This window comes from Plasmopara halstedii (genome assembly GCF_900000015.1).
Source record: "Plasmopara halstedii genome assembly, contig: Scaffold_555, whole genome shotgun sequence".
Taxonomy (NCBI): domain Eukaryota; phylum Oomycota; class Peronosporomycetes; order Peronosporales; family Peronosporaceae; genus Plasmopara; species Plasmopara halstedii.
In genome coordinates this window covers 179,445-179,699 of record NW_020187475.1, presented here as the reverse complement: position 1 = coordinate 179,699, position 255 = coordinate 179,445, and positions in this window count along the sequence as shown.

Below are 255 nucleotides of genomic sequence, written 5' to 3'. Positions count from 1 at the left end.
AAACACGATCCACGAACAGCGTTGCTGTACCGACTCCGTCGATGGTGTCTGACACCGCTGCCAAAATGAGCCATCTTGCTCAACCGGTAGAGAAATACCACGACACACGTGTTGCCCGCCGAATCTTTCGGCAGGCAAAACACAAAGTCCAAACTCATGGACTGCCAGCACCCAGAGGGGATCGGTAAGATGGCCAGCGGCGCAGCCGCAATTGGACAGGGTTTTACCCGTTGACACATTTCACACGTGCGCACG